Source organism: Dipodomys merriami, unplaced genomic scaffold (genome assembly GCF_024711535.1).
Source record: "Dipodomys merriami isolate MVZ:Mamm:240054 unplaced genomic scaffold, mDipMer1.0.p SCAF_31, whole genome shotgun sequence".
Lineage (NCBI taxonomy): Eukaryota > Metazoa > Chordata > Mammalia > Rodentia > Heteromyidae > Dipodomys > Dipodomys merriami.
Genome location: NW_027204604.1, coordinates 4,301,098 through 4,326,331, shown reverse-complemented (window position 1 = coordinate 4,326,331; position 25,234 = coordinate 4,301,098). Strand labels below are relative to the sequence as shown.

At 38.8% G+C, this 25,234-nt stretch overlaps 1 long non-coding RNA gene across 1 annotated transcript in view; it reads right to left on the bottom strand.

Moving 5' to 3' along the window:
- LOC138841052 (uncharacterized) overlaps positions 1-25,234 on the bottom strand; it is a 163,443-nt gene that overhangs the window by 121,048 nt on the left and 17,161 nt on the right. Inside the window, exons 2-3 of the long non-coding RNA XR_011376307.1 lie at positions 11,443-11,553; positions 8,429-8,533 (exon numbers count right to left, since the gene is read on the bottom strand). This is a non-coding gene — a long non-coding RNA (uncharacterized lncRNA). The remainder of the gene's footprint in view (positions 1-8,428; positions 8,534-11,442; positions 11,554-25,234) is intronic.

Genomic DNA, 25,234 nt, shown 5'->3' with positions numbered 1-25,234 from the left:
TTTTTGAAAATATGACTTTAGAAGGACTTGGTATCATAAGAGAGATGCTAATAATTAGAGATCAAACACAGAAGGTTCTAGAAAAAGAAAATAGTGAGAATTCAGTCACAAAGGAAAAAACCGGAGTGGGCTGTCAGGGCCTATGTCAAGGAGGAGGGGTATAAACAATGGTAAAGCCAAAGAGGAGCTTGAGTTAGTAGCATGGAAATGAGTGACAGCAGCCTTGAAAAGCTGTGAACTTATATTTGCAGATAGGAAATTATTGGTGTCTTTTCTTGGCCCCTGGCTATTCTCCAGTTTCATGTTTCTAGTGGCCTACATGATAGTTCCACCTGACCTGCCAACCAATCCCAGATGGCGATAGCTAATCTTGATTTAAGCTGGAATGGATTGAGAAACACAACGTACCTCTGGGGAGGGTCTTTCCAGAGAACTAACTAAAGGAAGAAACCCCACTCTGAATGTGGACCTGCAAGTTGATAAGCTGCAGGAGAAGGAGCAAATGGAATGAAAGGGGGAAACAGAGAAAGCCTGTAGGGACTCCTAGCTTCCAAGAAAGGTGATGCTTTGCCCTGCCCCCCCCACCACATGGAGCTGAAATTCCTGAAACCAAAGGCAAAAGCAAATCCTCCCTTCCTTAAGCTGTTTATGCCAGGTGATCTAACCTAGCCATAAGACACAGGTGCAGCCGGTCTCAAAGCAGAATTCATCATTTTCCTTCATCAAGTTAGCGGCCTTTTATTATGAAAACTTGGGGATTATCTCTGACTTAGTTTTCCTTCCCTAACCTTTTGTCTAATTCTACCAAGTCTCATCCTTCCTTCCTTCAATAATGTTTTGAATTTATTTCTCTTTCTCTACTAGCTTTTGCGGCTGTGAAACTTCCTTATTTCTGTTTCCACCAGCGCCACCAATGGCTATCTTTTAGGTGTCTCCAACAAGGGTCCCTAGTGAATCTGTCAGCTACCTCCACACCCTCTCTCTAGTATAGTTATCATATTCCCATATGTCTATTTAAATCACATTACTTTGCCCAACCTTCAAGTACCTCTGCTGGGTTTGTAAGACTTTTTATAGAATTGCCATTGGACCCAGCAAACCATGGGAAACTGAAGCCCGTGCTGTGGGCATCTATACTTGCTTCAAGATATTTCCACTTTATGTGCTCATTCTCAGTTCCCACTCACTAAAAAGATCCACTCGTTCCATTTCTGGTTGTTCAAACGCCATTCAATTCATTCTTAAGATTCGGCTGACAAGGGTCATTTACAGCAGCTCTGACCTCCTCTTTACTCAACGCCCATCTCATTTGCAGCCCATCACACATAACACACAATTTCTGTTCAGTATCTCCTATTCATAAGAAAGGTAGACTACAAACGATTTTAAGAGCTTCAAAAAGTTGTGCCACTTTACCACCAAATTCTAGCGTGGAGAGACTCCCTATTCAGTGTATTCTCATTGCTCCCCTATGGTAATTTTTTTGTTCAGTCTCTGCCACAGCAAATAGTATTCTCCCATATAGCAGATATTCAACAAACATCTAGTCAGCTAGGAACCTATTAAATTTTTCTTGTACTGTATTATGTCAACTGATAAAATTTTAATCCATAGTCGATCACTTAGAGAAACAATGCACTGACAGACTTCTAAAAATGGAGTCATAAGGAGAATAATCATCCTTGTTTTAATGTACATGAATGCTGACTGTACCATGAGAGTTTTAGACATACTAAGCCAGTGTAGTTTAAATTAATCATTAAAACTAAAAGAAGTTTCATTATTTTGTAGCATTTGTTATGATTTAATAGCCACTGATAATAGTTGGGTGAATCCCCATCCATTGATATATTTACCTTAAATTGGTAGAAAATTAACTATATCATTATTGTTCAAGAGGCAGTAATTATTTCTTCCTGAAAATTTAGAGGTAAAAAACTCCATCAGCTGCGACTATCCAGAACTCTGAATGGATTCTGAAAATCCATATTCATATTGTCCCTTTTCATTTACCAGATATGCTCAATATGTTTGAAACTTTCTTCTTTGATTCAAAGTAACTAGTTTCATTAGCAGACACAAAAAGAGAACCTAGTTAAGGTGAATTTGAGCTGGAATTATATGTGTAAAGAAATAATTCATAATCTTCATGTGAATAATTGATACTTTGCTATCACACAAGATAAGGAAATGAAACATTCAATCAATGGATACATCCTTAGAGATACATAGTTACTAACCAAACTACAGCAAATTACTTTGTTTTAACTGGTCATATGATACATCAGAGAAAAGTCTAGCTAATGTGTTTTTAAATTTTTGCTTTTATCTTGACATCACTACATGATTGTGAGTATTCTCCATGAAGTTCTTTAATGACAATATCCTTTTCTAGTCTCAATGGCTTTGAAGTCTTCTACTGCTTATTACAAGTATTTGGATACTGCCCCAGCCTGGGTGGGCAGGAAGCCAACACAAGCCACCAGGTGCCAATATTACACCTGACAAATCAGCCACACGACTGGAAAAGGGTGGACCCATCCTTTTGTTAGAGGTTCATTTCCTCTCATTTTTCCATGAACAGGAAGTCATTGGAATGGGGGATAAACTTTCCTTAAAGACCCATATGACCAGAAGTCTGAACTTGTTAACTTCTTGCTAACAAACAACAGAAAAGCAGGTTCAAACTGATCACAAGACTTTATTTACATTGACTTGTTTAACCCTGATGATGGCCTAGATTCAAGGATGCTGGGATTTATTTACAATTCCTGGTGTTCATGGGGCAGAAGGGATGTCAGGGAACACGCACAGTTGGCAGAAAAGGCAACTCTCCTAGAGCCCCTGTGCAAACTCAAGTTTTGGAGTCTGGTAAGACACACTGAAAACCCCACAATGTAGCACCAGGATCTTATATAATTCACCTAACTCAACAAGATCTACTTTAAAATGTAATCAGAAATGACTGAGGTTTTATACAATAAAAAATCTTCACTAAATTCCTATAGTACTCAATCCAACTAGGTCCCTTGAACTATTTGTGCTTACTTCTTAAACATCAGTCACTTAGTCCGGTGTTAGTAAAGCATAATGAAACATGTTCTCCACCTAAGAGCAATCTTAAGAACAAAGATGTATATTTATATCTAGCTTAAAAGATATCCTGCAAGAGAACTACTATGTTATATGTTTTGTTTTGGGGTTTTTTGCTTTTTTTGTTTGTACCTGTATCAAACTTGAACTCAAGGCACCTCCCCTGTTGCATGATTTGTTTGCTCGTGTCTGGAACTCTATCACTTGAGTTGTGTCTCCAGTCTGGAACTTTGCTGGTTAACTGGAGATGGATTCTCACAAACTTTTCTGCCTGAGCTGCTTTTGAGTTGATTTCTGAGCTGGTTTTCCTCCCAAGCCACCAGAGTCTAGTCCTTTTACTTACTTTTTAAAGTGAGCTGGTTATATTTTTCTCATTAACTTGTAGGCACTCTTAGAGTGATGGATAGTGAACCTTTTTCTGAAATGTGTAATTGAACACTTTTTTCCTCATCTGTTATTACTCTTTGCACTTTTGATGAATTTTAAGAAGTCAAATTTTCTGGATAGCTCATCTTGTTCACAAAGACTCTCTAGCCCAAGATTATTTTCAAAAAAGGAGGATACATTGATATTTGCTACAAATACTTGCAAAGATTTGATTTTTATGTTTAGAATTTAGAATCCCATTTGGAATTTACTTTTGAGTATTGTTGAGTTCAGATGGACAGCCAAGTTGTCTCAGTACCATTTTACTCAATGGCCATTGATTCACAATGCCTCCATATTATTTGTTCTTTTTCTCAACTGTCCTAGTCTTTTTGATTAATCATCCTTATCACTATGCTCTGTGTATTAAATTATTTAAGATTTATAACTGCTTTTGATAACTATGAGTGCATGGCCTTACTCATTCAAAACATTTTTGTTGGGTTGTTTTTTTTTCAAGACTATTTTTGTATCTTTTCTTTTCAAATGAATTTTACCGTAGGCTGCTCCAGTTCCACTAAAACACCTATTGGAAGTGGAATCACATTTCAATGTATGGAAAAAGCCAGTAAAATTTTTACATCGTCAATGTCTTTCACTTCAAGCTTAATTGCTATTTCCTCAAATAAATAATAGAGTTTACAATGTTAAAAATTCATTATAAGCCAGGCGCCGGTGGCTCATGCCTGTAATCCTAGCTACTCAGGAGGCTGAGATCTGAGGATCACGGTTCAAAGCCAGCCCGGGCAGGAGAGACCATGAGACTCCTATCTCCAATAAACCACCAGAAAACCGGAAGTGGCGCTGTAGCTCAAGTGGTAGAGCGCTCGCCTTGAGCTGAAGAGCTGAGGGACAGCACCCAGGCCCAGAGTTCAAGCCCCACAACCGCCAAAAAAAAAAAAAATTCATTATAATAAATGAAATATATTTTCATTGTTCTTGATATGTCACGGCTTTGGGAGTATAAATGGAAATGCTTCTTTCTGATCAGCTGCTCAGTTTACTATGAATTGCCTATTATGTGAAGGAAACTGTGGTGTATGATATGGGTAGTCAGAGATGTATTCAAGATGGTCATTTTCCTTGGAAATTTGTGACCTAATTAAGAAGACAAGGCATATATACATTTATATACACACACATACTTATGTTAATACATAGCAGCTAATATTCAGGATCAATGAGACTGAGGTACTAGTGTCTCACACCTGTAATCCTGGCTAGTCAGGAGGCTAAGATCCACAGGATGGATCATGGTTTGAGACCATCCCAGGCAGAAAAGTCCATAAGATTCCAGCACCAAAATAACCAACAAATGATAGTAGAATATCAGTAAAGCAAGCAAGCCAAGTATGAAGTCTTAAGTTCAAATCCCATTACTACAAAAAAAAAAAAAAAAAAAAACAGAATCAAATGAGTTCTTGTAGACAACAGGAGTTCAAGGTCAAAGATTCCAGTCCTTCCATACAGGCTTTCTCTCTCATGTTTTACTTAAGAAAATCTTCAGATGCAAACACAGCAAGTCATTAACGGTTACAGAAAACACCAGGTCCACCAATGTCCATTCTGGTGCCTTGTCTACTGTATTAAGATGCTTTTCCAGTATACATTTCCTTATCAATATTAAAGTGATCTAGAAATCTTATCTGTGAATCAAAAGAGTCCTTTAAAAACACCTCATATTTATAATTGTCAATACCCTCTAATTCCCAATATCAGTTAAAATTGAAAAGATGCATTGAAACAATTTTACAACAGGGATTTTTTTTAATCGCTATAACATCAAATGCTAGTTGTTAATGACATTGGACTTCTAAACCACTGGTTTGGATATTGGAACATGTCACCCTTATTTATCTAGCTAATAAAATGGGAGAGAATGTTTACTCCTTTAGACAACTCATCCCCTGGTTGTATTTTAGAGCCCTCAGACAATAAACCCTAAGACCCACAGGAATTTTTCCACCTGTGGAGAAGAGATTTCTAAAATGCAACATCAAATCCCACTTTTGATTTTCCCTTGAGTTTGTTTCTGTCAATGTTAGTCAGGTAACACATTTCAGCTTTTAAGCCATGAAGTGATCTTTTTTTAGCAAAAAAAAAAATTTCACTCACAGCTTTAATCTTATATTTCCATGGGTATTGAGTTAAATGTTGTGAAACTATCAATTCTGTCAAAACCTAGCAAAGAGAAAACAAGACACCATGCAATCTTAATGTCCAAACTGACTAGTGATTATCAGAAATTAAATGTGCAGGAATTCCAAATCTTTTTTGATTTGAGATGTCTAGATAACTTTTGTTTTTCCATAATTGTATGAGGTTTCTACATAGTATTTAAGAATCAATTATATTGCAATTGATGTAATTAACTCTAATAATCCATTAAAAGTCAGTAGGAGGGCTATTCAAGTCAATAGAAAAGAAGGACTATATTATGAAGGTGTTATTAACCTATACAGAATTTTACCAGACATTTTCTTTTCTTACATAATAAATACACAGTGGTTAGGAAGGCTGTCATTATAATTTAATGTGAACAATAGTCTATCACTTCTTCTCCTATGCAAGCCTTAACTAATTCCATGTATAGTGCACAAGTAAAATGAAACCTTTTCTAATCAAGGTACGCTCATATCAATCATCCATTACTCCATGATTAAAGATGAGGTCCCTTCTCAGAAAGAACTGAGTTTAAGCAGAAGTTTCAAGCCCACCTTCTTGTCCAGTTGACAGTCCCAGTTTCTGATGGTTCTCTGTACCTTGCAAACAATCAAAGAGTAAACAGCCTGTATGAAGTTCTGTTTAAAGACAACCCACTAAATTGCCATTAAAATGGTGACTATACATTCTCTTGAATTCTCAGTGAACTTTGGTACACTCTGGTCCTTTGAATTAAGTCAGATCCAAACTACCCACCTATACTTTATCTACATTTCTAAGACTCCTCAGGAGTCTGATTTGGCCATAGTTATAAACCTCTCAGACACCTAAACCAGCCAGGCTCAGCGTGGATGGCCTCAGCATTGCTGGGACTGCAGGTCACAGCCTGTGTTTTAGGGTCCCAATGTATTTTCCATCCCTTCTCCATTTTCCATCCTAAGATGAAGTGGGGAGAGAAGCCAGGAGAGCACAGTTTAAAGCACAGGTCACCAAACAACTAGACCACTCTTCAGAAGAATGTGTTTGTCTAACCTGAGAATGAATAAAGATGTTGAGCTTCATTATTGTTACTAAAATTTGCATGAAGAACAGCTCATCAACTGTCTTGACCACGTATTGTATCATAGGCTTTATGAGGAATATAGATTGTGGCTGGCTTCATCTACATATGATGGTATATGCCTTCACCTATGTGGGCACTGCCCACATAAAGAACATCTACGCTTGACAGAGAGAGGGGGGAGGGAGGAAGGGAGGGAAAGAGAGGAAGAGGGAGAGTGTTGCAGGAGTTCTTGTGGAAAGAATACTACACCTGGTCCCAGAAGGCCTAGGGGAAGAGCAGGTGCTGTTACAAATGAGCAATGTAACCCCAAGGCTGTCACGCTTCAATACAATGGGTGGGGAAAAGAATGTAGCTCAGAGGCTTCTTTTAAATTAACCCACTTAAATTAGACCAAAAAATGTGAAATAAGTTTTATTTGATGTTGGTATAATTTGTGGAGGGGAAGGGGAAAAAGCAAATTGTTTAAATAGGGATTTAGGTGGACCCATGGCAACAATGAGATGTACAAGACGTTATGTCAGAAAACGAACTTTACAACTTGGTGGGGGGGGGCGTGGGAGGGCAGGGATGGGAAGGGGAAACAAAGGAGGAAGCAACAATGGTTGATAAGAAATATACTAGTTGGGGCTGGGAAGGTGGCTCAGTGGTAGAGTGCTTGCCTTGCATGCATGAGGCCCTGTGTTCGATTCCTCAGCACCACATAAGAAAAAAGCCGGAAGTGGCGCTGTGGCTCAAGTGGTAGCGCGCTAGCCTTGAGCTGAAGAGCTGAGGGACAGCGCCCAGGCCCAGAGTTCAGGCCCCACGACCAGACCCCAAAAAAAAAAAAGAAAAGAAAAGAAAAAAGAAATGTACTTGTTGCCTTGCTCATGTAATTGTAACCCCTCTGTACGGTATTTTCACAATAAAAAAACTTATTAAAAATAAAACAAAACACAAACTATTCCACAAATTTGAGAGTGGTCTATGCCTATTGCATTGTTCACAAAGAGTTTTCAAAGTCAGGGGACAAGGATAAAACAAAAACAGGATGCATCCCAGGACTTACTTCAAAGTACAAGTGTTTCTCTCTCCCAGGTGATTCTGATTTGAACTATAGGCTGAGAGACACTTGGATAAGGGATTGGCTGGAAATGGATTCTCCTTTGTTCATCAGATATTTTAAACACTAGGAAGCCTTAGAGGATACACATAATGACAAGATATGGCTCAGCTTCAGCTCTACATATAGAGAAACAAACATCCAGAAAAAGATAAAACAGGCGGCTCTGTATTGCCAGAACTTGAATAACAAACCATAAGAAACATTTCTTCCATCTTCCCCTTTGAGCCCCAAACTAGAAGAGGCCCCACAGAATGTCCATGGAAGAAAGTTCTGATCACTCTCACTCCTGGATAAAGTATATGTTGTTCTGTTTCATTATGCATGAACCTCATACCTAGATCCTTGGGAATCAATATGAGTCACAGGAGTTTGGAATACAGGAGAGAGTGCCGATCTCCCATCCCTTGTCCTGGAAAATCAGGCCTCCCTGTGAAGTGGCATCTTAATCAGAGGATTTGCCTCCGATGTGGAATAAAGACCCCTTTTCATTCTGGAGAGCTCCTGTTTCATGTGGTACCGGCAAAGCCTGAACAAACCAACCACAGTCATGGGCAGCACAGTGACCAGAATGTGAGACTTACCCTCTGAAGGTTTCACTTTGAATCTCCTCCCTAAAGCCAGTCCCTGAGAGAGCATTTGGGCACAGCAAAGCAATGGCTTCAAAGTCACAGCAACTTTCTACGTACCTGGGAGGAGACAGAAAATGTCACCTTCCCCCTCCAGCCCCCTTTTATTTCCCCTGAAACTCCCACTGTCACTTTGTACCGATCCCAAAAACACAGAGAAAAGAGGCCTGGTCTAAGAGTCAAGAGCCTGAGTTAGTGCTCTGCCCCTGCCCCTACTAGTAATGAGCTAGGGAAGTATCTCTCTTTCTTTGGCCACATTCTTTCCCCAAGAGGAAAATTCAAGAGAGTGACCTCCTCCCTAGCTGCTTTTACACTGTTAACATACAGAGTGGAAGAAAAAGTTCTTTGGAAATTAAATTTTTAAATAAATCTCAGAAATTCAAGAAGTGAAATCAGAACTGAACTAACCAACTTGATTATGAACCTCACCCTCCCATTCACTAGAGAACATCCCATACACTGCTCCGCTTTCAAATTACAGGCTGGCCCTCTGGTAATTTACCACCAGAGTCCATAGCAGATTAAAACCTTGCAAGACCAGGTTGCAATTGAATTCTCTGTGGCTCACTCAGATGGATGAGGCCTACAGAAACGCGGACAGGTGGCCACTCCGTGATCTTCGGGGCTCCCAGCCTCAACCTGCATCCCACAGATCTGGAAGTAAGCAAGAATATCTGACTCCCACACCACCCATGTGACACCAAAATTCACTTGAGCAGGGAGGAAAATAATATCTCAAACAGGAAATAGATCTTTTACAGCTATTTCATCCTCCCGTCACGTGGCTCTGGAATATCGCTTTAAAGAACATTCTTGTGGCATTTCCAGTTCTTTTCCTTTAGGACTGCAAACAGGAGTAGCCTGTCCAAGGGGAAACTACTCCCCAGCAGAGCAGTTCTTCAAAGGGGACTTCTTCAGGCAGGAAAAGAGAATGTCTGATATACTGGCTGAATAAACAGACTCATCAAGCTGAGTGCCAGATTGGAAAACCAGGCCCTTGGAGCCTAAAACTGGCCAGCCACATACCTCCTGTGCATCCTAGCTCTGTCTCTCTGTCCTTCTGTATCTTCTGTCTCCCTGTCCTCCTGTCCTGTATCTCTCTTTTCTTTCCCATGTTGTCATCTTCACCAAATGTCTAACATGCCTGAGTGTAAGAATCATGATTTTACTTGTGAATTTGCTAATCTAATGGGTTCTACAGATTTCAAAGCCCATTTGGAGCCCTGGATAGGTAACTGTTAGAATCCTAGAGCTTGATGCATCCTCCAAAGGTGATTATTTTCAGGGAAAAAAATGACCATTCACATTTGTCTACTCTGGCTTTGAAAAAGTCTAGTTCCACTTACAACATGGTTCAGTGTCCCGGAGGCTGAAGTTGAAATGCTTTCATATAACTAACCTAAGTTGCTTATTTTTCTACTCTAATTTGGTTTTCCACTTGAATAGCTGATCATAAGTAAAATTCCAAACTGCAAATCACAGCAGGACTTGGGCTTATAAAAATAGAATTTATCTTTTCCATACTGGAAAAGTTAAGAATTTCTTTTCTGAAATAGTAATAATAATATAACAATGCATGTTATAATTATTTAGAAAATGTAGACATTAATCAGTCTGGTTGTTACTTTGTATCTATACATACTCACATAGACAAAAAGGAATTGTCTGTGGATTTTCCATTTCATCATTTCAATCCCGTGGGCGTTTTTCCAAATATTCAAAAATAAGGTAGAAGATTGGTTCCTCATATCTTAACCTTTTCTTAAATATTTCACTGAGGGAAAAAATGCCTTGATAATACAAACATCCTTGAAAACAGTTTCTAAAATTCTCTGGAAGCTAATTTTAAGTGGAGAATTCAACTCTAATTTACTGAGCTTCTATCCATAACTGGCAACTGGCTCATTTGATAATATACATGATGTCTATCTCATGAAAAATGCCTATTTAACTGGTCCTCTATTCCTTGAGTTTCAACAAAATAATATTGGTCAAAGAGAACAGTTAAGTATATGTTTGGGAAATAAGGATCTCTGAATTATAACATATTTTTAATCTATTCCCAATAACAAGGGCTTAACTTGACCATATAGTGACCACCTATTTTTTTTCTATCAATATTTATTCATATACAGTTGTCTTCTAAAAAACTAGTTGAGCTCCACAGCCTGGAAATGACTCACATGTTCAAAATTTTGGACAATTCTGAATATTTGCAGCAAGTTCTATAGAGCAATCATAGGGACAATCTAATTGTCTTAGTTGTCATTAGCTATCACAAACAAAAGCCCAGATTGAGCTGGGTGCTGTTGGTTCAAACTGGTAATCTCAGCTACTCAGGAGACTGAAATCTGAGGATAGTAGTTTGAAGCCAGCCTGAGTAGGTAAGTCTATGAGACTCTTATCTCTAATTAATCACCAAAAAGCCAGAAGTGGAGTTGTGGCTCAAGTGGTAGAGGACTAGCCTTGAGCACAAAAACTCAAAGACAGGGCACAGGCCGTGAGTTTACGCCTCAGGACTAACACACACACACACACACACACACACACACACACACACACACACACACACACACACACACACAAATGTCCAAATTAACCAAACAAATGTCTGTGAGTTAATAAATTCACTTCAGCATATTATAAGCTGCATCTTGCATATCTTTGGAGAAAGAGAAATAACTCTAACAACCACCCAGATGCTATCTGACAAAGTATAGCCGATCTTTAGCAAGAGCTCATCAATAAATAGGTTTTTCACTTTTTACCTAACTTTTCTATAGGACACCTCATCAATTGCCTGTAAAGCTAAAGAATAAAGGTCAGCGACCATTTTTAACCAGTGAGAGTCTACAATACATCTCCTTTTTCTGGCAGGCACAGATCAAGTCCTCCGTTATGCAACCTGGACACAAACATCCCCTGAGACATGGAAAAGGGACAAGGTGGGAGATACTTGTTTCAGTTACCTTTGACCAGGTCTTATTTGTTCTGCAGATAGGACACTTTGGACTTCTTTGCCCAACCAGTCACCTTGCACAAACAGTAAACTCCCTCAAAGTTTCTGTTCCCATCAGACCCTTGAGAAAACAAAATGGAAAAAAAAAGCATGATTAAAATCCACTTTCTTGGGTCAACATCCTAACATTGAGCAATTTCTTGACATCTTACAAAGGACTATCCTGGCGTCAGGTTAAGAGTTGGTAAACTCCCTATTGATCAGATAACTGGAACAGTAAGAACCAGTCAGAATTCTGAGGTTGCAAATACTTATTCTCTAACCATTGCCCGTCCTTCCCATAACAATACACGTACCTCATTCACACTTAAGTCATAGTGGCTTCTAAGACTGTCACATACTTGTAGTAAAAAGAAAAAAAATCAATGTCTCCCATCTGTGTACTTTCATTCATTACATATTTATTACCCTATTATGTATATCAACAACAAATGAACCTACCCTCGTTTCCATATTACAGAATGTTTCCCTATATTGAATCTTCACATGGAAACCCCCAAATATGTAGAATTATAATGTGCCAATAAAAATAGACATATGTACCCCAAACTTTTAATTTAATTAAAAAGAAATCTTAAAATATTTGCTCTCCATGCCAATGAATCACTCTGGATTCAACTTGAGATATGGAAATCCTACTTCTGAAGCCACTATTTGTGAATGTAGTAGCCTCTCATTCACCCAAACTCAGCCACCACTTTGTTCCAATGGAAATTTACTTTCAAGAAGTTTGACTGTCAGTTGCTTTTAGCTTCTGTGAATATGGACCATCATGACTTTCACATTCTCAGCAGTTATTTATGTTTTAAGTACGTGTCTAATTATGAGAAAAGAATTTGTATTGTGTTCATATTGTTGATGTCAAAATAATGCACGATATTTGGAGAATTGAAGAAGGTTTCCTAAAGGCCCAATCTCAAGCATCTCTCTGTCTGATTCAAGAATGGTAGAACCCCTCTTTGTAATAAAAAAGCTCCTATATTGATGAACTATGAGCCACGAAGTTACAGTCGATAGACGGAAAGAAGACAACTGAAATGACAAGTCAAAATTGAGTTTGATTTGAAACATGCTGATACACAAAGCAAACTGTCTTTTTGTTGTTGTTGTTGTTGTTGTTTGACTTTGTATCCCTGAAATGTCCTTTGATGCCAGATGAGATCATGTGGATGCAGCATAAGAAGGCACAGGATGCAAGCTAGCTTCATAGCAGGGACTTGAGTGTTCCCAGGAATTCTGCCTGCTCTTGCACTCCTTCAGGCTTTGACCTTGGTTTCTGAATGTCAGGGTATCGCTTGTGTCATCATGAGCTTGCTCTCCCAGCTCCTCGTAGGTGTACTACTGAATGGACATAAACTACGCCAAAAATGATAAGACCCAAGAATTGCTGAGCACCACCAATTCTTCTGTCAACATTTCTGTCCTGAAATCTCCTTTCATTTAACAAACCAAGATGACTTTTCCTATCATGGCTCAAGGGAGAAGAAAATTGAGGCAAACAACTAATTGATTTCCCTTCAAATTGTAATTCTCAGGAGGAGAACGGATACAGGTTTTCTTGTTTAGCACATCTTGTCTGGGCTCCCTGTCTTACTGCACATGGTCAGAACCATGAGGAAGAATGGAAGTTCATCAAGGAAAGAATTTGACTTTTCATCTTCTTTATTGGTTCCTGTAATGAGTCAAAGAAACTAGTTGGAGCCTCCTCCACAGCAGGAACTTAACACTCTTTATCAAACCACAGATGACTATCCCAGTGGTGTTCAGGCTATGTTTCAAAGAATGCATGTTTTTGGATGCATGAATGAATCAACTCATGAAGCTGATCATCAGATCAGATACTTGCAAATTTCATTGTCTGATTAATGAGCAAGTCAGAGCGACTACACTATAAATAATCCAAATTGGTATTTTGCCAATTCAATAAATTTAGTATTGGTATTCTTTGCTCAGTGGTTAACTATGAAAACAATCTAGTCAAACTAAAGCTGAATGGCCACATCTCCCTGTTTGGCTAACATGTCCCAGCACCTAGCATAGGTTCCACACATTATTTGTAGTAGCTTCTCGTTAAGATGACTACATTCTGTTGTTGTTGGTTTTTTTCCCTTCTTTGAATGCACAAATCATTTCCTTCTGAGGAGGTAAAATCTACTTCTCCAGTCCCTGGAATCTGTGTTCACCAGTGCCTGCTTTGGCCATGAAAAGAAGAAAAAGGTGTTTCACCTGACTTTCGGGCGAAGTTTAAGACCAAGTTTAAGAATTCACAACTTCCACTGGAAGCAAGTCATGGTATAAGAAATTTAACGACCAAGAGATCAACAAGGTCTAAGGAAGCCCAGGCTAACTGTATAGAGAGAGACTAGCACAACACCGAGCACATGAATGAAGACATCTCCCCGTATCTCTAGCCCCATCTATAATCTAGCTGCAACCCCAGGAGACTCCACACTGGAACTGCTCTGAGTAATTGGCCATGAGTAACAGTACCATACTTCTTTCAATCATTAAATGTAAAAGTTTAGCTGGGCGCCAGTGGCTCATGCCTGTAATCCTAGCTACTCAGGAGGCTGAGATCTGAGGATCAAGGTTAAAAGCCAGCCTGGGCAGAAAAAGTCCGTGAGACTCTTATCTCCAATAAACCACTAGAAAACTGGAAGTGGCTCTGTGGCTCAAGTGGTAGAGCGCTTGCCTTGAGCTGAAGAGCTGAGGGACAGTGCCCAGGCCGAGTTCAAGCCCCATGACCGACCAAAAAGAAAAAGTAAAAGTTTATTAAGAGCAATGTTACATAACTAGAAGAGTGTTCAATATTTATTGAACAAATACATTGTTTATAGAAAATAATCAACTTGGAATAAGAAGCAACTTAGAATAAAGGGTTACAAATGAACCCTGAAAAATCCATTAAATAAAGTATTTAGGTGATGTCAACAACCATAAAGACTATCAGAAAATTTGGACAACTCTGTGGATAATTAAAGCCAAGAGGAAATCTGTTACAGAATAGAGAAAGTAATTTTTGAGAGTGGAATTTTCCACATTCACAAACCATCTTGACAGTATTCATTAGATGATTGCCCAATGCCCTACCTTCACACACAGTAAACTCATGATTTTGTTTCAGCCATGATTCTAGGTACAAAGTAGGAGAAAACATATTAACCAAGAAGTAACATGAGTAAGCAAGGAGAATACCTTGTCTTTATTTACTTTTATGGAACTGGATTTTCTTTTTTTTTCTATGCTTTTAATTTTATGAAATTGACTTTGGTCTAAATAACAGTCTAAAACAACCAGAGATCGCCAAAGATCAAGTGGGTGGGAATGGAAAAGAGAAGCTAAATGCTGGACATTTAACTAGCATGGTGACATCATCACATCCCCCGTAATTGTGCTTTCTTTATGTACACGACACTCTTCAGTTAGATATGATCACCACTTGATAGTGGCAAGTTTAATTACAACATGATCTGTATCTTTCATTTCTTTGATATGTCTGAGTCACTCTTCAATCATCCTTACCTGAGACACAATAGTTCTACCCTTTTTTCTTTATCTTTTTTTTTTGATGAGGAAAATAAATCTCAAGAGAATGTATTTAATCTTTGTGACTTTTCAGATGAAATCAAATCAGGGTCTGGCCTTCCTTTCCTGATTATACATTCTTTGTGGCTGAATGAGTCCTTCCTCTCACACAAATCCATCCCACCTCCTTGTTTACGGAACACTTCCCACTCTGCCCCAACATGAACTCACAAACCCCTGAATCCCAAAGACATTCCACTTCTGTCAAGAGTCCAGAGTTCTGTTTGAGTCTAGCTGAGAAAAAGAAATATAGAAATACCTTGATTAACTCGGCACAGTCAGTTTGATCATTTGGCTGAAAACATCAACCACAAAAAAATTGACAATGGACCTGACAGCCTGGAGCATGGACCAACCTTTCTTCTTTTGGCTGCACAGAGAAGAAGCCAGTGCTCAAATTTAAGGCTGCTTCATTGACAAACAGCTCTTCACAATCACTCCATGGAAGGGAAGGGGCTTAAACTGGAGCAGAGCCTAGGGTAGTCATTAGGGAGAGCTAACACATTCTATGGATGGAAGATCCTGAAATCTTAAACACATGAGTACAGGTTTATGGTTTTGATTCTGCTGCTATTTCATTCAAATTGATTCAAACCAAAATGCTGTCTGGTATTGTCTGGCACTGGAGAAACAGAATTGATTAAGACATGGTTTTGAGGAGCTTTAAAAAAAAGCAGTCTACAGAATAACAACTCCTTGAGTTCCCCATGGGAAGGACCAGGAGTATTTGTGCTAGATATATCTTTTTTTTTTAATTGAAAATAAGTACCATCTCTTCTGAGCATCTTTCAAAATACCACAAGGGACGAAGTCCTGGAAATTGCATTTTTCAGACTCCTTTGCCAACAGAGTTTTTAAAAATAATCTTTCCTTGACAGGTGCTTTGGAAATCACAGGAAGCTGGAAGACATTTTTCTCTGTCAGTAGCTATGGTAGTTGGGTATACAGGTGGCAGACAGGAGGGAACATCTCACCACTTAGTATTCTCTTGAGAGTCCCATTACAGGGCTGTAGACAACTGAACTGAGATCCCTGGGGCCAACATAATTTCCCAGGGTTTCCATAATTTTGGTTTCTGAAAGGTTGTAGGAACTTCCTTGACATTCACTCCTCAGGCCTCCCAATGATTCTGTAAAATCTCAATTTCTATATGTGGAATTCCTTCTTAGTGAAATTCCCAGGATATGTAAGTCAGAATGGGAGAGAAATGTTGCAATAATAAATAGCCCTCAAACCCTGAATGGTATGACCAAGCAAAGGTTCTTATCAAGGATGGAGGCTGAATGAATTGCATGCTGATATTATGCATCAAGTACTCAGGTCTTTCAAAAGCGCTATGGAAGAGAAGAAGAGAACATAAAGCACACCATCTCACATGTTCAACCCCTTGGCACAGTACTTCTGCTCACATACTGTTTACACAGAATTGGTCTCACAGTAGTAATTCAATTGCAAGAGAGGATAGAACTCGGGTCTCCCTCTGTCTATGTCTAGAGTGATGATGGTATCAAAATAGTACGTTGTATCGGGCTTCTACTTACTGATTAAATTGGATGGTTGTATGTGGTACAAAATGTTGTAATACTGAGTCTTGTAAAAAAAAAACCTACCCTAAAATACATGACATTGACTTTATGATCAAGTAATAGGCTGCTAAAAAACACACTATTCTACATTATCCTAGATAGCTTGAGATTCACAGCACGCGTGCACACACATATACACACACCCACACACACACCCCTCAGAAGAATGTTGCCTTAATTCAAAAGTCACACCACATGACTCTTGAGCTCTAGGTAAAAGATACCATGTGTTGGTTGTTACTGGCTACTTTTTAGCAATATAGGAGAAGAATAAGAGGCTATCGGGAAATAAGCAAAAAGAAAGTTCATTGATCATACACAGTCAAATGTGGGATAGCCCTTTGGGCAGTGATTCAGGATTACATTTTTCTTCTAATTACAGTTCTACATCTTCTGTAGCTGGGTGCCATCATGGTTAGTCTAGCATTTTTTAGCCGTAAGATGCAGAGACAAGACAGTGTGGTAAGAAATGGAATACCCTTCTCATTGATCAATCACAGCCTGAAACAAGTCTATATGTGGAAGGGGAGATACATCATCATTAGCCAGTTAACAATTTTTGCCATACTACTACCACTACTACAAAGTTTCATTTGTTGCTATTTGTTTATTGCTATTGAAATTTTCTTGCCCTCACTATAATATGGCTTCCTCTTGATGTTTGAAAATGTTTCTGGTTTCTTGTTTTAATCTCATATTTTATTTTCTTTTTACTGCTAACCTTAATTAATAATAGCATTTTGTTCTCTTCTCTGAACAATTTCTAAGCACGAGGTCAGTACAAAAAATGTGGCTGTTTTGGGGCATTTACCCAAATGTATACAAACAAGACCACACTAAAGCTACCAGCACAACTATGTTTATTGCAGCATTATTTACCATAGCTAAGATATGGAACCAACCCAGATGCCCCTCAGTAGATGAATGGATCAAGAAAATGTGGTATATATACACAATGGAATTCTATGTCTCCATCAGAAAGAATGATATTTCCCCATTTGTTAGGAAATGGAAAGGCTTGGAAAAAATTATATTAAGTGAAGTAAGCCAGGCCCAAAGAAACATAGGTCCCATGGTTTCCCTTATTTGCAATATCTAGTATAGGTATGAGTCAAGCGGAAAAGGTCAGATAATGTGATGTTAGGAAAACGAACCCTTAAATATGTATTTTAATGTTTTCGTTTCTTTCATGCATGTGTTTCTAACGCATTTATAAGATTATTTCTTTGTTGCTTTGTATGTCCCTCCCCCACAGTGTAACCCCCGCTTTCACTTTATTTGATGTCAGTATAACATGTGGAGGAGATGGGGACAAACAAGTCGTTTAAGGATTCAGGTGGACCTGTTGCAACAAGGAGAATTACAAAATGTCATGTCAAAGCAAGCTTTACAATGTCGGTGTGTGGGGGGGTATGATTGGGTGGGGGGGAGGGGGGAGGCTGGGAAGGGAGGTGAAGGGTAAACAAAGGAGGAGGCTGCAATGCTTGGTAAGAAATGTATGCATTATCCTGCCAATGTAATTGTAACCCCTCTGTACAGTATGTTCTCAAATAAAATAAAATAAAATTTAAAAAAAAAGATAAATAAAAAAAAATGTGGCTGTCACCTTATTAACAGCCAGAAAGAAAGTCCATTTGATGCCTTTTCCTTCAACTCAAATACCTTATTTTAACTCTTGTTTGTGTTGGACAGTAAAAAGGAGAGGTCAAAACAAATGTGATATGACAAGTGAAATATTTGCAAAACTGTTAAGACTTTTCAGACTTGTGTTTCATGTTGTTCTTTTTCAGATTTTATTCTGGCTTTGGGGTAAATATTTCAAGTACTAGGTTATTTTCTCATTAAGTTACTGACAGGGTTCTCTCATTGTTGTATGAGCCTGTCAAATGTTACAGAAGCCATTTTTAATTATGCAATAGCACAAATAGAATGCTTACAGAGATGTACTTTTTATTCCTTTCTATAATGTGCAGGTGCACATTATAAAAAGCACCCATGATGCTGGGTGCCAGTGGCTCTTGCTTGTAATCCTAAATACTCAGGAGGCTGAGATCTGATGATCAAGGTTCAAAACTAGCCCCGCATGAAAATCCATGAGACACTTATCTCCAGTTAACCACCAAAGTGGAGGTGTGGCTCAAGTAGGAGAGAACCAGCCTTGAGTAAGAACACCAAGGGACAGCACCCAGGCTATGAGTTCAAGCCTCAGCACCGGGACATGCACACACACACACACACACACACACACACACACACACACACACACAGCCGGCACAAGTAACTATTTCTTCTCTTACAACCTGCCTAGTTCCACGCTTCATATTTTCGTTTAGGAAAGAAGAATGAAGCTTTGATCCTGGCCCAAGAATTCCTGTCCATTGGAATGATACCCAGTGTGTTGAGTCTAGTATCCATCTGCCAAGGTATCAAAGTTTCTCCATTGTGGATATCCCTCAAAAAAATCTTTTTTAAAAAAATCTACCATATGAGCCATCTATTGTTGTTCTGGGACTATGTAACCAAGAAAATGAAACGAAGAAGACAAAGAGATATCTGCATTCCTGTGATCACTGAAATATAATTTACAATAGTCAAGATACAACTTAATTGTTCATCAATGGATATATGACATCTCTGTCACCATATACATGGGTTTTGTCACCAGTAGTGTCACACTGTTGCCAGTCTATATCTGTAAAAGTGCCTCCCAAAAGTTAGCACAACAATAATGAAAACTGAACAGACTTAAAAGTTAAAAAAAGAAAGAAAATCTGTAAAGAAGTAAATCATAACAACAGTAATAATTGCCCTTATGATATGCCAGGCACTGTTTCAACTCTTCCATGGATTAACTCATGGAATCCTCACCACAACCCTAAGAGCTATATTATTATGATCATCCTAGTCTTCTCCTTGCAGATGACACGGAGGTGCAGAGAACTTAAGGTATAGGATCACACAATTCCAATTAGCAAGTTGAAATGGTCAAATAATTAAAATAAAAAGATAACTGTCATCCATGGAAATCAGAATGCACAAATGAGAGGAAAGAGTTTTCAGAGCTCCTCAGGCTTACTTTCTGTGATTTGTACACACACACACACACACACACACACACACACACACACACAGAACCAATCTCAGGCAAAAGGACTCCAGAGCCCTGGCCCAGCCTCCTTCCTCACTGTGTGTAAGGGGTTTGGACAACGAAACCACACAGCCTCAAAAGAGTGCCTTCGCCATTCCTCTCACCATACCAGGAAGGTCTAGTGCCAAGGAGCTCTTCTGTCCTATTGAAAGCAGAGAATGGTTTCCTCTGAAATACGTACAAAGAGCAAGCAAATTTAGTCCATTTATGCAAAACACAAAATGGCATCTGCCATCTGGAAAAGCACACCAAAGCCGTGAGCCGTCAGGCCCCGTTCAAGACTTTGGCATATAAAATCAACATAATTTTCTTTGTAAAGTCAGGAACATCCATCCATGTAAACTTCCAGCTTTATCAAATATAATTCTCCCTTCCTCTTTCCTGTCGCTGGCCATCTAGTCTTCCAGCACACACATGTGCATGCGTGCACACACACAGCACAGCTCCAATTTTAAAAGAAAGATGGATAGAGATAGACAGATGGATCGATAGATAGATAGATTACATTAGATGATATATAGATAGATAGATAGATAGATAGATAGATAGATAGATAGATAGATAGATAGATAGATAGATAGATAGATAGATAGATAGATAGATAGATAGGTTGACTTTTCTTCTCACTGGTGCAAAGATGTCTGAAGAATGAACTTAATAACAAAAGATTTTTTAAGAAGATAACAAAGAATTAAATTGTTTTGTAGTTGCTTCCCTTTCTTACCATTACAGTGGCTTAAACACATAAACCCATACTTGTGTTGACATATACTTGGAACATAGTCTATTACTGATCACTGATATTCCAGAGGCTAGAAACCGTGTTGCTGCTGTTGCCATCTTTATAATCATGAACTCCTGATCTTGCCTCCATTGATGCTAACTTCAAGTTCAAGGCAGAAAAGAACAAGAAAGTTTACTTGGCTTCTCCCTGGTAGCAAGCTGCATAAGCAGAGTATCCAGGCTGAAATACATCCAGCATATGACAGGAGTGAAAAAGGATAAGATGCTGGCAATGCTTCCTTAAGAGTTATGACTAAACACTCGGGAATAGAGACCAAGAAAATCACTAATGTGGTGTCAGAAGTAGGTGGGTCCAACCAAATGGTGGGAGCATGGATGGAAGCACTGTTAAGGATGACGTTGTTTTTATCCTGGAATCAAGTAGGGAACCATGGAGCAGGACAAGAATACTGGAACAATGCTCAAGTGACAGTCACTAAACTGTCATGGGTTATTTTTCTGGGCCAACCCCTCTACAGCCATCATATCACCCACTGTCACCACATTCAAATGATGGAAGTACTTCAAGTATGACAAGACTGGGATTCACACAGATGAGGTTATGCTGCTAGTGGTGGTATTTAGATATCCATACATGTATTCTGATTCAAAGTCTCTCCTTAGAACCTCCATGTGAACATATGTGTGACTAGCCGAGGCTAGAGAGGTACCTACTTTGAAGGTATCAATTTTCTCCTGGTCCGATGGTTTGGGTCTTAAATGACCCCCCACCCCCACCCCAAAGGCTCCTGTGTTGAAGTTATAGTCTCCAGTTATGGTGTTATTAGGGGAAAAAAATAGAATCATTACTAGGCAGGGACTAACTGGGGGAAGGAGGTACCTTTAAAGGAACTATTAGCCCCAGATACTTCCTCTTTTCCTTTGCTTCTTATGTAGTAAGAAACCTTGTGCCATCATTCCCTCTCCAGTATAATGTTTTCCCTCACCACAAACCCAAAGTAATGAGGCCCAGTTACATGGACTGAAACCATAATCCCAGAGAAATCTTTCCTTTATAAATTCATTTTCTTTGGGTGCTTAATCTCCACCACAGAAAACTAACTCACATACCTGGTGACAGAAAAACAGGTCATTTTGATTTCATTCAATGTTTTGTTCCATATATCCATATTGTCCCATTTTAATAGAAAGAATTGTTCTGTGAGCAAGAAGTTAAAACTTGCCTAACAAACAAGAGAAGGAGCTGACATTTCTTGATGAAGAAAGCTGGTTTTCTCAGAAGACCATATCACCAGAAGTTAGTATCAGACTGCTAACCAGGATTAGTCCCTGTGCTGTTCCAACCCAAATCTGCTGCTGCCTCTTCCCTAGTTAGGCTGAGGGTCTGTTCCAAAGGTCAGATGATTAGAATCAGGAGAAATGGTAGTGGGCCAGGCTTGTGGACTTTCCATACCTCCAGTGCTGATCTGGTCAGAGAATCAGGTTCTCTACTTCTTTTCTATCCATGCTTGTTTAACCCTAGCTAATTCACTGTATCATCATGCTGTCATTTACAAGTCCCTCTGGACAGTATATTTATTAGATGCAGGAAAATGAATACTCTTATCCTCATTTAGGAAGATTTGGGAAGAAATGCCAGAGTATCCCACTGGAAATTGGTGTTTACTTCTAATAGAAACATCGTTAGCTTGGATTCAGACCTCAATTAAAACTCCAAGCTCTGTCACTTAGCCGTGTGACAGGAGATGTTTTGCTTAAACTCTTGGTCCTGAGTTTCTTCATCTGGAAAAACGTTAAGATGAAAAGTGGGTTGCACTAGCAGAACATATTATTATTATTATTATTATTATTATTATTATTATTATTATTATTATTATTATTAAAGTAATCAGATTAGATACTATTACTCCTATGTTCCAGCAAAGGACTTCTGGAAAGTTGCCCACTTGCTACAAAAACAATGTGACAGTGGACTCCACTCTATTATTGAAGTGACATTCTCCAACTCCTGAGGCTAAGGAGCTTGTTGACATCATGAAACCCCCTTCAGGCCAGTCTTTTGAGTGTCACTTACACCAGTTTGGAAGTAATCTGCTTGCTCGCCCTTCCAGCAAAGGATGTCACAATCAACTAATGGAAAGTGACAAGAAAGGATATAATGAATGAGTGGGAGTTAAAGTTTGGGATAGAAAAGAAAAAAAACAAGAGCCTCGTTCTTTGGGGAAATGCACAATGCTAAGCATACCATGTTAAATCGTGCGTGCCAAATCATGGACTAATTAAGAATCTTCCATTTTTTTTCCACATCTCATTTTTGTTGCCCTTTCCAAGATGTATTTTCAAATTAGCCCTTAGCTCTCCAAATGAGTACGAACAGCAAAGAAAAAGAAACCTTGCCTCCCCGAGAAGCAAACAATAAACCCAAAAAGGAAATGCATGGGAAAAGTGATGAAGATTTGGGGGGAGATGTTAGGAAGTTTGATAAGCATAGCAGCAACTTCTTGAATAATGGGATTTAATAGCATATAATAAACTATGATCCAGGAGAACTCTGATTCAATTCCACTAATTGTTTGAGCCAGTGAAGTGACTGATGCTAATGCCACCGAACACCACAGGGAATAGACAATTGTCCCAGCTGCTTACCTCCTCACCCCCAGAGGGCATATGGTCTCTGCCCTCCAAACACCCAACTGAGTCTCCAACTTTCATGGCAGTCTTAATTCTAGGACTTTAAAGTCACAGGAATGTAATTTCTTGCAATCAACAAACTATTGTATTAAGCAGAGAACAGAGGGGTAACTAGACACAAAGCCTCTAATTAGGTTATAAAGAATAATAACTAATATGCTTTCATGGTAATGCCAAAAAGTACGAAAACCTATAATAAATTTAATTGAGCACATGATCATAAGCACTGTTTTTCTCCCCACACACTTCTGCTATATTAAGGTACGCTCCAAATAGAGAAACACATTTTTCCCATTGTTATTGAAAAAGAGTTCTTTTTCTTTTCATTCTAATTTGGATCATTTTACCAATGTCAAAAACTGGGAAGGTATAATTAAGAAAAAATTATTTTCTCTCTTGTTGCTCATTGATTATATCTAAGCAAAAAATGGAACCAAGAAATTTAAAGCAATTAGCTGGGTAATTCAGGTCTCCCTCCACACACACACACAAAGGTTAGAAGTTTCTAATAAAAACATATTGTTTTTGCCAGAACAATTAAGATAACAACCTTAGTTTTCCACTTTATTTTGTAATTGTGCATGTGTTTATTGATCAAAAATTCTTTGAAATCCTTTTCAAGAGTAATTTAGGTTTTTTTTTTAATCATTTGAATGTATTCTTTTATGGTACCTCAGAAATCATCTAAAATTCTATAGCACATCTGGCATATCAGTCATTTAAATCACTAAACTAAAAGAAAGTTAAGAATAAGTATTCCCTTCCCTTTCCTAAAAGGGTCTATGAACAACGTTGATGATTACGTTTAGGGTGTGTAAAATACCTCTGTAAACTAATAGTCTAAAAACAGGAAAATTAGTGTTGTGCCACGGCTATGAGGAACTAATAACAAGAACATGGTTAAAAGAGATTAAGGTTCAAATTAAGGTCAGAAAGGAGACTGTTTGAGGAAGAGTGCCCTGTTCCCTGGCACAACAGTTGAAGTGAGACAGTTCCTCCTGAACCGGTCTTAGGGTGAAAAATTACACTATTGAGGTTAATAAAGAGGCTAAGCATTTGTTTGGACTGAGACTTCAATTAAAATGTTATTTGGGAGAGCCAGAGCTAATGTCTTGCTTAGAGATAAACTGAACTGCTTTTTAAGAGAACGAATGGGAAGAAAAGAAGAAAAAAGAAGGAGAAGGAGAAGGAGGAGAAGAAGGAGGAGGAGAAGGAGGAGGAGAAGGAGGAGGAGGAGGAGGAGGAGGAGGAGGAGGAGGAGGAAGAGGAGGAGGAGGAGGAGGAGGAGGAGGAAGAGGAGGAGGAAGAAGAAAAGAAAGAAAAGACCACCTAATCTGTCAAAGACTCTGAATAACTAGCTGAAAGAATTGTGCTTGCTAGGCCTGTGCCCAGCCCCACAGCAAACCATTTACTTAAGGGTTTTGTGACATCATCAGAGGCAGTTGAGGTTTTCTGGGTTTTTGATTGTGGCTGGGTGAGGAATCCAGCATTCAGCTGTGTCTTCTTTCAGACAAAGGAAAAAAAATCTAGTTGCTATAACATGCCAAGGTTGTTCATTCTTTTGTGCTATACAAGGGGTAGGGCAAAGCTTCTGAGTTGTCCCCTGGCTTCCACCTCAAAGACAAAAAAAGAAATGATGAATACCCCTCATGGAATATTTCAGGCCATACTAGTGTGTCCACAGTTAGACTAAAACCTCCAGAGCGTGAGTTCATTTCACTTCTTGGGGGTAAGCAGCAATCCCAGGGAAGACTTCCTCTCTGCCTTCCTTTCTGATAGAAAGGAAGTTTCTAAGCATGCTTACACTGGCCAGCACTGGACCCTTTCTGGTCAACAAACAATCATTTCCCAACTTTGATGCAGCTTCTGGTTTGAAGAGGAAGGGAACAATCAATAAGTTGTAAAAACAAACATACACAATTAGATACTGACAACATCCAGAGAAACAGTGTGGAAATGGACGTAGATGCCACATACCCCCAAACTTT